The sequence below is a fragment of the Cynocephalus volans genome, chromosome X (assembly GCF_027409185.1).
Source record: "Cynocephalus volans isolate mCynVol1 chromosome X, mCynVol1.pri, whole genome shotgun sequence".
NCBI classification, from domain to species: Eukaryota; Metazoa; Chordata; class Mammalia; order Dermoptera; family Cynocephalidae; genus Cynocephalus; species Cynocephalus volans.
In genome coordinates, this window is record NC_084478.1 from 108,789,048 (window position 1) to 108,802,356 (window position 13,309).

Sequence of the window (13,309 nt, forward strand, 5' to 3'; positions counted from 1 at the left end):
GGCCTGGACTCAAAACACTAGCGAGTTCCTTGCAGCCCTCACCCCTAGCATTTTTCTTCAACAAATCTGGTTAAAATGAACATCTAAATTAGCTTTGAGGGGAAAGAAGTGCTGTCACAAAATGCAGCATAGAATTAGGGACTGATGGGTGTTGCCAGGCAGCTGGCAAGCACTATTTACATTGCCTGGTAGAGGGGAGAGGGAGGGGGTGTAATGGATATTTACTTTTTAAATAATAGTTTTATTGAGATATAATTTACATATCATATAATCACTCATTTAAAGCATACAATATAGTGGTTTTAGTACAAAGTCATGCAGCCATTACCACAATCTAGTACCAGAACATTTCATCACCCCCAAAAATAAAAAACATACCCATTAAGCACTTACTCCCCATTCCTCCCAACCCCCAACACTGGGCAACCACTAATCTACTTTCCATCTCAATGGATCTATCTATTCTGGACATTTCATAGAAATGAATCATACAATATATGACCATATATGACCTTTTTTGTCTGACTTTCACTCAGCTTAATGTTTTCAAGGTTATTCCATGTTGTAGCATGTGTCAGTACTTCATTCCTTTTTACGGTGAGTAATATTCCATTGTACAGATATACCACAGAGAAAGAGAACCAATTAGGGTGGGGGGTGGGAAAGGAGATTTTTTTCCAGGAATTGGCTTACACAATCATGGGGGCTGGCAGGTCTCAAATTCAGGGCATGCTGGCAGACTGGCAATTCAAGAAAGAGTTGATGTTGCAGTCTTGAAGGCTTGAGTCTGAGGCTGGAAAGTCAGACAATTTCCACATTGCAGTCTGGAGGTAGAATTCCATCTTCTTCAGGGAACTCCAGCTCTTAAGGTCTTTGTAGTGGATTGAATTATGTCCCCCCCAAAACTCACTGAAGCTTGAATTGTGTCCCCAAGTTTCATATATTAGAAGCTTAATCCCCACTATAACTGTTGAGGGTGGGAAATCCTATCATGGTAATTGAAAGGTGGAGCCTGTCCCGCGCTACCGTCTCGCCAGCAAGAACGACGCGGCACACAAAGGATCCTTCTGCAGATCAGCTTTAATGCATCTTGAGAGGGAGAGCATAAGCTTGCCAAAAATGGAGACCCCGAGCGAGGGAACCCGCGCCCTTTATATAGAGACTGCTCCTCGCCTAGGACGTGCTCCTACCTTATTGGTGGCTGCCTAATCGGCCCAGGCGTGTTACCGAGCAGCCCTGCCCTCCACCGGAAATCAGCGCCGTCTTGTAATGGCGATTTTGGGCAGCTCCTCACAGGAGCCTTGAAGAGGTGACTAGATTGTAGGACCATGCTGTAATAAATGGATTAAAAAAGGTGGTCACTGGGTAAAGGTTTGGAGGGCTTTAAAAGGAGAGTGAATGAAGAAGTTGTCCTCTTGCTCTCTCTCTGCTCTCTCTGCTTCCATCATCTTGTTATGTGAGACCCCTGGTCACTGTCACCACCACCAGATGGACTTTGGACTTCCCAGCCCCCAAAACTGTAAGCAATAAATTTCATTTTCTTTATAAATCACCCAGTTTCAAGTATTTTGTTGTAAGCAACAGAAATGGACTAATACAGCCTTCAACTGATTGGATGAGGCCCACCCACATTATGAGGGTAATCTGTTATACTCGACGTCTACTAATTTTAATATTAATCACATCTGAAAAATACTTTCACAGCAACACCTAGACTAGTGTTTGACCAAACAACTGGGCACCATAACCTAACCAAGTTGACACATAGAATTAATCATATGGGGTTGTTTCCACTTTTTGGCTTTTATGAATAAAGCTGCTAGGAACATTTGTGTACAAGTTTTTGCATGAATATATATTTTTAATTCACTTGGGAATATACCTAGGAGTAAAATGCTAGATCATATGGTAACTACATGTAAACTTCTGAGGAACTGTAAGACTTTTCCAAAGTGGCTGCACCATTTTGCATTTTCATCAGCAGTGTGTGAAGGTTCCAGTTTCTCCACATTCTCAACAACAGTTGTTATCTTTTTTATTATAGTCATCCTAGTGAATTTTGATTTGCATTTCCCTGATGGCTAAATGAATTGATTGAGTGAGTGAGTGAGTGTGTGTATATGTATGTGTAAAGGCATTTGAACACCAGCTGGCTACATTCGTTCAATTATTTTGATATTTCAATAAACATTTATAGTATTTGCAAATATTTACAATAGCAGTAAGCAACACAAAGATCTCTGCTCTCAAGGAGTCCATCCAGTGTAGTGGACAGTTGTCCTTTTTGGGAATGTTGCTGTCCAGTATCGGAAATCCTTTATTTAGAGGTTCTTCTCTGATTGACACAGTCATGAAAATGTGCCTCTTAGTTCTCCCAGTGTGGAGAAAGTAATTGACCTTTGCCCTAGCTGCTATGTTCTAAATTCACCCCAATAATTGCTGCTTTGCTCTGAGGCTACACTGCTCCCAGCCAATGACTGAGCACAGCAGTGATACTAAGTCAGGCCCATTTCTGGGAGACAAAGAACTATTCCAACAGGCAGCTTTGGCTACAGGACTCCACATCAGCCTGGCTACATTTTATTAGAATGGCACTTCAGTCTAAGACTCTTCCTACCCAACCTTCTTCTTGCCTTCTCTCACCCATAAAGGTCAGATGTACATTGCAGCCTGAAAGCTGTCCCAGCCTCCTCCAGTTCCCACCTTATTTTCTGTCACAGGCACTTCCCCCAATAAATCCCTTGAATGTGTGATCTCATCTTGATATCTGCTTCTCAGAGGGCCTGAGCTAACACACTGAGGGTGGCAGCAGTGGCAGTAGTAGTAACAGTGGCAGCTGTGACATTGGCTATGTAGCCCTGAGTCTGGTTCTCCAGTCTATAATTGGTGATTCAATATTTACATTTTCTGCCTGAACTAGCCAGTCAATTTCTGTTGCTCACAACTAAGAACCCTGCAGATTATGCAGGGAAGAGACAAACACATTCAATTACAATACAGCATGATAAGGGCTATTAAAGAATCACAGGGTCTGTGGGAACACTTAGGGGACACTTAACCCAGTCTTTATGTCTTCCCAAATGAAATAACTGTATGCTACCTGGAATTGCTAGTCAGCTCTTATCACCAATTTTATAGACCACCCCAAATTGAAAGGCTCATGACCATCTCCCCAATTTACCATTTCTTAGGCAGTAGTTTTCATAGTTAAGTTCACACAAGATTCACTTGAGGGCAGGGAAGAACTACTTGCAAACTCCAGGGCCTCAACCTTTGAGCAGTGCAGGTACCCAGAGGATTATGCTTTGAGAAAAACTATCCTAGGGATAGCTCTACAGTCTGTTCTTTGAACAGTGCTATCCATCATCATTGTGTGCATTTCATAAAGATTTGTAGCAGTTGACACCTCTGTGGTCTGGACCAGAATTAAGACTGACTTAAGAGTCATTCCACACACGAAGAGCTGTCCCTGAAATCAAAGCCTTTGATTTCCTTGAGCTGTACAACAAAAAATAAAATAAAATAAAAAGTCACCTTCATAGTATAATTCAGTAAGAATAAGATTATGTGCCCACACTTTCATATTCTTTCTTATTCGGCACATTAAGCACTCATTGGCCCTTGAGGTGCTCAATCCTATGGCCAAGGGGAGGAGATATTCCAGCAGTGCCAAGAGGAGAAAGGGACACCCCCTAGACTGACTGCATGATGACTCAGTGGATGAGTTAAAAGTATAAAGATCATGAATCTTGGGCCATTACCAGATAACCTCCCTAGCATTCCTGCCTCTCCTACTGGGCTTTACTACTAAAGGAAGGACCCCCAAACCATAAAGGACTTCAGTTCTAACTTAGAAAAAAAGTAGTTATTATTATAGTGAGAGTGGTCAGAGCAGCAGGGAAAGTGAGGAAAATTAGGTTGGCAGAATCAGACCCTGGAAAGAGAAATCAGGTTAAGACAGGGTAGTGAGATTGCAGTGGGCCAAAAAATGCACAGTCCTGCTTGTTGGGACAGAAATCAGGCTGTGCCAACTCTCTCACAGACAGCACTGTGCTGTGGTAAAAAGAGCCACATTATGGAGTAAAAATCTGTGGGGTTTAGTCCTGGATCTGCCTCTAAGTCTCTATGTTATCTTGGCCCTCTCTGGGATCTCTAAGATCCTTTCCAGCTCTAACATCCTGTGACCCCCTATTTAGGCATGGAAGATTGATTCCACACATACTACTGTGGTTTTATATCCATTTAAACAAGCCAATGACCAAAGTGTCCTAAACAATTTCTCTTAGAGATACACTCTCACATATGAAATATGTATAAGCATGTTTAAAATAGTCAAAGATTGGATGCAACCTAAATATCCATCAATAAAGAACTGCTAAAATAAATTCTGGCACATCTACAGCAGTTATGGAATACTCTGCAGCCATGCAACCATAAAGAAGTTTGTTATGTACTGATATTAAACAGTCTCCAATATATATTAAAGGAAAAAAGCAAGGTGCAGAATAGCATTTTTGGTATGCTACAATCTGTATAAGAACTAAGGGTATACATATAAGTATAGAATATCTGTGGAAGGATACACAGTCAACTGGTAACAGTGACTGCCTCCAGGGAAGGGAAATGGACTAGAGAAATGGCCAGGAAGATATGTATTAATCTTCTCAGAACATTAAAAAAAGAATCTTAACCAACCATGACACAGACCTATCTTTTTCAACCATCTAACAGAACCTAAGGGAACAAAGTTAAGAGTGACTTTGTTTCTGAAAGCATAAAGAAGAGTCTGAGGCAATGTCCTGGCTCAGCCTGGCTCAGAAGCGTGTAGGTGGTGATCATGGGTCTTCAGCTGCTTCCTAATTTAACACTCACAATGCCCTTACAAGTCAGGAGCTACGATCATCTCCAGTTTATAATAAGGAAATTGAAGCACAGAAAAGTTCTGGGACTTATCTAAGCTAAAATGGCTTAAATAGTAGAGCTGGGATTTGAGACCAGGAAGTCAAGCTCTGGTGCCTGGGCCCTAGTCATTTACAACAGCAAACAAATTGTTGAAAATTCAAATATAGCCTGCAAGGAAATTTTAGGAATCAACTTGACAATTCGAAGGATACCAGCCAGAAAGAAGATCTGGATTTGTGATGTTCATATGTGAAGTACTTTAACAGTCACCTAACTGGTTTCTTTATTCCAGTTTCTACATCCTACACCTTCCCACCTCATTAAGCTTCCTAAAATACCTCTCTCACCAGGTCACTCCTTTGACCAAAAGCTTCCCAGGGCTCACTTCTGCCTATTTAATAGATCTCAAACTTGAATGTGCATGATAAATACCTGGGGAAGTTGCTTAAAATACCGATTTCCTAGGCCCCAATCCAGAAAATTTGATTAGGTAGGTCAAGGTGGGGCCTGGGAATCTGTGTTTTAAGCAAGCTTTAAGAAACATTAGCCTATGTGGACAGCCCAAACTCTTTGTGTTAGCAATTCAAGGCTGTTCATGACCTGGCTCAAATCCACCTAACTCCTAATATGAATACTGTATTGTAGAATGACTATTGTCCTCAAATTTCTCATATAGAAGACATTTCTAACTCCAAACCTTTGCCCATCCCCTCCAACCTATCTGAATAACTTCCTACCTTCTTTCCTCCTATCCAAACACTATACATCCCTCTAGGTTAAACCCAAGTTTCACCTGCTCTACAAGACTCTCTTTAAATTCTCCAGCCCAGAAGATATCACTTTTTTTCTGAACAATTAATTCTCTACTGTCTGACTCCAATTCTTTTAGTATTGAACTGGTCTCAAGAGTATATGCCTTACTTCCCTAATTAGACTGATGGCTTTTCTAGGGCAGCCAGAGCTGCACTATCCATTAGGGTAGCCACTACCCACATGTAGCTATTTAAATTAAACTAATTAAGATTAAATAAAATTAAAATTCAGTTCCTCAGTCACACCAGTCACATTTCAAGTGCTCAGGAGCCACATGTCTATTGCACAGAGCAGATCCAGAACATTTCCACATCTCAGAAAATTCTACTGGAAAGCAGAAAGAGTCTGCTATGGCCATCACGGCTGCAGCTACCTTGGTTACATATTCACCCTATAACCATTGCTTCTCTGAACTTAGAGTAAATATGTATCCTGAGAGCAAAAAGTGATAGATTTTCTTTTTAAACTCTGATTCCCATTTCCAGTAAAGATAAGGAGCTTGGAAGATAAGTCTCAAATGTAAATACCACTCAGCATTTATAATCAAGTCTTAAAACCCTTGCCTTTTCTCAATTCTCATCCTCTTTGACCTCTGCTGCATTTGGCATTATGTAGAACAGACTTCCACCTCCTACTCAGAAAGCTCTCCTCTTTTGCTTGCATGACACTGTAATAAGAAGAATGATCACCATTAATTTATTGATTACTTACTTACCTTGTGCCAGGCATCATGCTAAGCACTTTACATACCTCAGCAACCATATTAAGTAAATATACTATTATTCTCTCCCCTTTATAGACGAAGTATCTGAATTTCAAAGACATTAAATGATTTGCTCAAGGTCACTGAGCTAGAGATACTAGGAGTAGAACCCAAACCTCTTCTAAAGCTCTTCTCATGAGCCATTACTAGATCAAATGCATAAAACAGGTGGGTCAGACCATCCATTCCAACATCAAGAAGAAAGAGAACCCATTCAAAAGAGTCTCCTCTTTTCTCTTCCTCTTTTCTTCCTGCCCTTCTAAAACTCTCTCTTACTTGATCTCATATATCCCTCTGATAGACTTTCAAGGTCTTTAACAGCCTGGAGAATTTAAAAGGCAATTACTAAGTAACTGAGAAAAAAGTTCCCACAGTAGGTCCAGGAAAGCTGGGACCATGTGCTGCCTTTCATTTTCCAAAATTCTGTTTTGTCCTAAATACCCTGTAGGCCCTTTACATTAAAATCTGTGTTGTTCAGAACTTAGAATTTCCATCTTAGTGAAGCCAATGGTCCATTTTAATTACACTGGAGACTATTCACAGCCCTTTGGTTCTCTGAGCTGGGCTTTGTATCTAGCAGCTGCTGCCAGAGCTAGTCAAACATGACTGAGAACTGCTAGAGGAGTTCAGCTTTAGGCTGGAACAGTCACCTACTTACTAGTGTTTCACCTTACCCTGTTTACTGATACCCTTACGCAGGTCAAACTCAGTATTACTGGCCAGTAGACAGAGGGTGAAGATGAGGGGAAAAAAAAGTTTAGAGCAACCTTGCCACTCGCCTTCACATAAAAGAGATGATTAAACCCAAACTCACCAGGCTCCTATAATGTGTTCTGAGCTATGCAAGGCCTACATACTATAGACGGGGAGCCAAGTAAATGATTGTGCAGACCCTTAAGATTTTGAAGGTTGTATTATTTAGTCAAGTTAAAGAAGAATAAGGAAAACTGTCTTCTCATCCCAGTTCTGTGTGTGTTATGTGTGTACTTTTTTATTTTACTTAACTTATTATTGAAACATAATTAACTATACATATCTGTGGGGTAAAGAGTTGAATATCAATACCTGTGTACAATGTGTGATCACCAAATCAGGATAATTAGCATGTTCATCATTACAAAATGTAATCATTCCTTGTGCCCATTAACCAGTTTCTCACTAACCCCCTTCCCCTTCTCCCTTCCCACCTCTAGTAACCACAGTTCTGTTCTCTCCTTCTGAAAGTTCAACATATTATTGTAATTGTTGTTTCTTTCTTTCTTTCATTTATTTATTTATATTTTAGCTCCAACGTATGAGTGAGAACATGCAGTATTTCTCTTTCTGTGTCTGGCTTGTTTCACTTACATAATTTTCTCCAAGCTCATCTATGCTACTGTGAATGACACAATTTCATTATTTTTTATGGCTGAATAGTATTCCATTGTGTATATATATGACAATTTCCTTATCTAGTCATCTATCGATGGACATTCAGGTTGTTTCCAACTCTTGGCTATTGTAAATAGAGCTGCGATAAACATGGGAGTGCAGGTATCCCTTCAACATGATGACTTCCATTCCTCTGGGTACATACCCAGAAGTGAGATTGCTGGATCATATGGTAGTTCTGTCTGTAGTTGTTTGAGAAACCTCCATACTCTTTTCCATAATGGCTGTTACTAAATTACAGTCCCACCAACAGTGTAGGAGAGTTCCCCTTTCTACACATCCTCGCCAGCATTTGTTATTCTGTCTTTTTGATAATAGCCAGTCTAACTGGAGTGAGATGATATCTCCATGTGGTTTTGATTTGCATTACCCTGATAATTAGTGATGTTGAGCATTTTCTCATATATTTGTTGGCCATTTGTATGTCTTCTTTTGAGAAATGTCTATTCAGCTCCTCTGCCCATTTTTTAATCGGATTGTTTTCTTACTGTTGTTTTATTTCCTTGTACATTCTCGATATTAATCCCTTTTTGGATGTATAGTTTGCAAATATTTCCTCCCATTCTATAGAGGTTGTCTTTTTACTCTGTTGATTGTTTCCTTTGCTGTGCAGAAGCTTTTTAGATTGATATAATCCCATTTTCTGAAGAGGCTGTCTTTTCCCCAATGTATGTTCTTGGTGCCTTTGTCAAAGATCAGTTGGCTATAAGTACATGGGTTGATTTCTGGGTACTTCATTCTATTCCACTGGCTCATGTGTCTGTTTTTATGCCAGTATCATGCTGTTTTGGTTACTATAGCTTTGTAGTATAATTTGAAGGCAGGTAGTATAATGCCTCTGGCTTTATTTATTTATTTATTTATTTATTTATTTGCTCAAGATTGTTTTGGCTATTTGGGGTTTTTTGTTGTTCCATATGAATGTTAGGATTGCTTTTTTTATTTCTGTGATGAACGTCATTGGTATTTTGATGGGGACTACACTGAATCTGTAGATCACTTTCGATAGTATGGACATTTTCACAATGTTAATTCTTCCAATACATGAACATAGCATGTCTTTCCATCTTTTGGTGTCCTCTTTAATTTCTCTCAGCAGTGTTTTGTAGTTTTCATTGTAGAGATCTTTCATCTCCTTGGTTAAATTTATTCCTAGGTATTTTATTCTTTTAGTAGCTATTGTAAATAGGCTTGCTTTCTTGGTTTCTTTTTCTGCCAGTTCATTGTCAGTGTATAAAAATGCTACTGATTTTTGCATATTGATTTTGTATCCTGCAACTTTACTGAATTCATTTATCAGCTCTAGTAGTATTTTGGTAGAGTTTTTAGATTTTTCTATATATAGGATCATGTCATCTGTGAATGTTACAAATGTTTTGTAACATTTGACTTCGTCTTTTCCAATTGGGATGTCCTTTATTTCTTTCTCTTGCCGACTGCTCTGGCTAGTATTTCCAACACTAGGTTAAATAGGAGTGGTGAAAATAGGCATCCTTGTCTTGTTCCTGTTTTAAAGGAAAAGCTTTGAGCTTTTCCCCATTCAGGATGATGTTGGCAGTGGGTTTGTCATATACGGCTTTTATTGTGTTGAGATACTTTCCTTCTATACCTATTTTGTTGAGAGTCTTTACCATGAAGGGATGTTGAATTTTGTCAAATGCTTCTTCTGCATCTATTGAGATAATTGAATGGTTTTTGTCCTTCATTTTGTTGATGTGGTGTATCACATTAATTAATTAATTAATTAATTAATTAATTAATTTTAAAAAGATGACTGGTAAGGGGATCTTAACCCTTGTCTTGGTGTTGTCAGCACCATACTCAGCCAGTGAGTGAACTGGTCATCCCTATATAGGATCCGAACCCGTGGCCTTGGTGTTATCAGCACCACACTCTCCCGAGTGAGCCACAGGCCAGCCCACACATTTATTAATTTATGTATTTTGAACCATCCTGGGATGACAATCCCACCATGGTGTATAATCTTTTTGATGTGCTGCTATATTGCTTGCTAATATTTTGCTGAGGATTTTTGCAGTTATGTTCATCAAGGATATCGGCCTATAGTTTTCTTTTTTTTGTTCTTGTATTTTTGTCTGGTTTTGGTATAAGGGTGATGCTGGCCTCATAGAATGAATTTGGGAGAATGGTCTCTATTTCAGTTTTTTGGAATAGTTTGAAATGGATTGGTATTAATTCTTCTTTAAAGGTTTGGTAGAATTCAGCAGTGAAGCCATCAGGTCTGGGCTTTTCTTTGTTGGGAGACTGCTGATTACTATTTCAATCTTGTTGCTCGTTATTGTTCTGTTCAGGTATTCTATTATTCCTTGGTTCAGCCTTGGTAGTTTGTATGAGTCCAGAAATTTATCCATTTCCTCCAGATTTGCAAATTTGTTGGCATTCAATTGCTCATAATATTCTCCAATGATTTTTTGTATTTCTGTGGTATCAGTCATAATGTCTCCTTTTGCATTTCTGATTTTTGTTATGTGGGTCATCTCTCCTCTTTCTAGTTAGTCTAGCTAATGGTTTGTCTATTCTGTTTATCTTCTCAAAAAAAAACAACTTTTTGATTCGTTGATCTTTTGTAACATTCTTTTGTTCTCTATTTCATTTAGTTTTGCTCTGATCTTAATTATTTCTTCTGTCTACCAATTTTTGGATTAGATTGTGCTTGTTTTTCTAGTTCTTTGAGGTGTAATGTTAAGCTGTTTATTTGAAGTCTTTCTGATCTTTTGATATAAGCATTTATTGCAGTAAACTTCCCTCTTAGTACTGCTTTTGCAGTTTCCCAAAAGTTTTGGTAAGTTGCACTTGTATTTTCATTTGTTTCAGGCAGTTTTTTTTTTTTTTTTTTTTTTTTTCCATTGGTCATTAATTTTATTTTATTTTATTTTATTTATTTTTTTATTTATTTATTTATTTTATTTTATTTTATTTTTTTTTTTTTTAATTTTATTTTGTCGATATACATTGTAGCTGATTAATGCTCCCCATCACCAAAACCTCCCTCCCTTCTCCCTCCCCCCCCTCCCCCCCAACAATGTCCTTTCTGTTTGCTTGTTGTATCAACTTCAAATAATTGTGGTTGTTATATCTTCTTCCCTCCCCCCCCCCGATGTGTGTGTGTGTGTGTATGTGTGTGTGTGAATTTATATATTAATGTTTAGCTCCCTCCAATAAGTGAGAACATGTGGTATTTCTCTTTCTGTGCCTGACTTGTTTCACTTAATATAATTCTCTCAAGGTCCATCCATGTTGTTGCAAATGGCAGTATTTCATTCGTTTTTATAGCTGAGTAGTATTCCATTGTGTAGATGTACCACATTTTCCGTATCCACTCATCTGATGATGGGCATTTGGGCTGGTTCCAACTCTTGGCTATTGTAAAGAGTGCTGCGATGAACATTGGGGAACAGGTATACCTTCGACTTGATGATTTCCATTCCTCTGGGTATATTCCCAACAGTGAGATGGCTGGGTCGTATGGTAGATCTATTTGCAATTGTTTAAGGAACCTCCATACCATTTTCCATAGAGGCTGCACCATTTTGCAGTCCCACCAACAATGTATGAGAGTTCCTTTTTCTCCGCAGCCTCGCCAGCATTTATCGTTCATAGTCTTTTGGATTTTAGCCATCCTAACTGGGGTTAGATGGTATCTCAATGTGGTTTTGATTTGCATTTCCCGGATGCTGAGTGATGTTGAGCATTTTTTCATATGTCTGTTGGCCATTTGGATATCTTCCTTAGAGAAATGCCTACTTAGCTCTTTTGCCCATTTTTTAATTGAGTTGCTTGTTTTCTTCTTGTAAAGTTGTTTGAGTTCCTTATATATTCTGGATATTAATCCTTTGTCAGATGTATATTTTGCAAATATTTTCTCCCACTCTGTTGGTTGTCTTTTAACTCTTTTAATTGTTTCTTTTGCTGTGCAGAAGCTTTTTAGTTTGATATAATCCCATTTGTTTATTTTTCCTTTGGTTGCCCGTGCTTTTGGGGTCGTATTCATGAAGTCTGTGCCCAGTCCTATTTCCTGAAGTGTTTCCCCTATGTTTTCTTTAAGAAGTTTTATTGTCTCAGGGTGTATATTTAAATCCTTAATCCATTTTGAGTTGATTTTAGTATACGGTGAGAGGTATGGATCTAGTTTCATTCTCCTGCTCAGGCAGTTTTTTGATTTCCTGCTTTATTTCTTCTTTGATCCATTGGTCATTCAGGAGCAAGTTGTTTAATTTCCATGTATTTGCATAGTTTTCAAAGTTTTGTTTCTTGTTAATTTCTAATTTTATTCTATGGTAGTCTGAAAATATACTTGATATGATTTCAGTCTTTTTAAATTTGTTGAGACAACTGTGGCCTAACATGTGGTCTATCCTAGAGAATGACTTGTTTGCTGATGAGAAGAATGTATATTCTGCAGTTGTTGGATGAAATGTTCTGTAGATGTCTGGAAAGTCTATTTGGTCTAAAGTGCTGTTTAAATCCAATATTTCTCTGCTAATTTTTTGTCTAGATGATCTGTCTGATGCTGAGAGAGGTGTGTTAAAGTCCCCAACTATTATTTTGTTGGAGACTATCTCTCCCTTTAGAGCCAATAACAGCTACTTTATATATCTGGGTGATCCAATGTTGGGTGCATATATATTTAGGATTATTACATCTTCTTGCTGCATTGATCCTTTCATCATTATATAATATCCTTCTTTGTCTCTTTTTATAGTTCTTGGTTTGACGTCTATTTTATGTGAGACAAGTATAGCAACTCCTGCTCATTTTTGGTTTCCACTTGCGTGAAATATCTTTTTCCATCCCTTTGCTACTAGTCTATGTGTGTCTTTATTGGTGAAGTAAGTTTCTTACAGGCAGCATATAGTTGGGTCTAGTTTTTTTTAATCCATTCAGCCAGTCTATATCTTTTAAGTGGGGAATTTAATCCCTTTACATTCAGGGTTGTTATTGAAATGTATTGCCTTGTTCTTGCCATTTTACTAAATTTTTTATGGTTGTTTTATATTTCTTTCGTTCATTTCTTTCCCTTTTACTGTTTGTCTTTTCTGTTTGACATTTTTTTATAGTATAAGATACATTTTCTTTCCGTTTTTTGTTTATCTCTTTTTGTGTATCTTTTGTATATTTTAGTGGTTTTCATTCTTTCTCATGTATTCATGTTGATATATATTGCTCTTTTGATTCCAGATTTAGGAATCCTTTTTTGATTTGTTGAGGGGCCAATCTCATGATGGTGAATTCCCACAGCTTTTCTTTGTATGAGAAAGATACTATTTCTCCATTTCTGAAAGAAAGCTTTGCTGGATATACTATTATTGGTTGGCAGTTTTGTTTTGTTTTTTTCTTTTAGCACTTTGAATATGTTATCCCACTCTTTCCTAGCTTGTA